This window comes from Petaurus breviceps, unplaced genomic scaffold (genome assembly GCF_028583685.1).
Source record: "Petaurus breviceps papuanus isolate PSGF00001 unplaced genomic scaffold, PetGlider_PUasm1.0 90842, whole genome shotgun sequence".
Lineage (NCBI taxonomy): Eukaryota > Metazoa > Chordata > Mammalia > Diprotodontia > Petauridae > Petaurus > Petaurus breviceps.
In genome coordinates, this window is record NW_027187358.1 from 7,856,882 (window position 1) to 7,857,559 (window position 678).

General features: G+C 39.1%; 1 protein-coding gene across 1 annotated transcript in view; it reads left to right on the top strand.

Annotated features, from left to right (window-relative positions):
• LOC138148882 (uncharacterized) overlaps nucleotides 1–678 on the top strand; it is a 25,855-nt gene that overhangs the window by 277 nt on the left and 24,900 nt on the right. The window lies entirely within an intron of this gene.

The window sequence follows — 678 nt, forward strand, 5'->3', positions numbered from 1 at the left end:
GAATGAAGGAAGGAAGGAAGGAAGGAAGGAAGGAAGGAAGGAAGGAAGGAAGGAAGGAAGGGAGAGAGGGAAAGAAAGAAAGAAAGAAAGAAAGAAAGAAAGAAAGAAAGAAAGAAAGAAAGAAAGAAAGAAAGAAAGAAAGAAAGAAAGAAAGAAAGAGAGAGAGAAAAAGAAAGAAAGAGAAAAAGAAAGGAAGGAAGGAAGAAAGAAAGAAAGAAGGAAAAAGAAAGACTGTTCATCTGTATTTTGTTGTTTTCAGTTGGTCCTTATTTACTGCCTTGTGTTACCGTGAGAATACAGAGAATCAGCCTTCCTAACAGGAAGACCTAGGGTGAATATTACTAACAGTTGGCGTTTACATGGTGTTTTAAGGTTTGCCAAGTGCTTTTCATAGGTTATCTCATTTTGATCCTCACAACAAGCCTGTGAGGTGTTAGTATAATCCAAATTTTACAGTTGAGAAAACCTAGGTTAAGGGTAAGTGATTTGCCCAGGGTCCCACAGCTACTAAATATCTGAGGTAGAATGAGAACTCAGGTCTTTCCACCTCCAAGTACAGGGCTCTATCCACCATGCCACCTAGCTACTAAAAGGATTAAGTCCTAGCTCTGGCACATGTTAGGTGGGCAAGTCACTTAATCTCTGTGGGAGGCCATAATTCTATAAGATTAATCAACA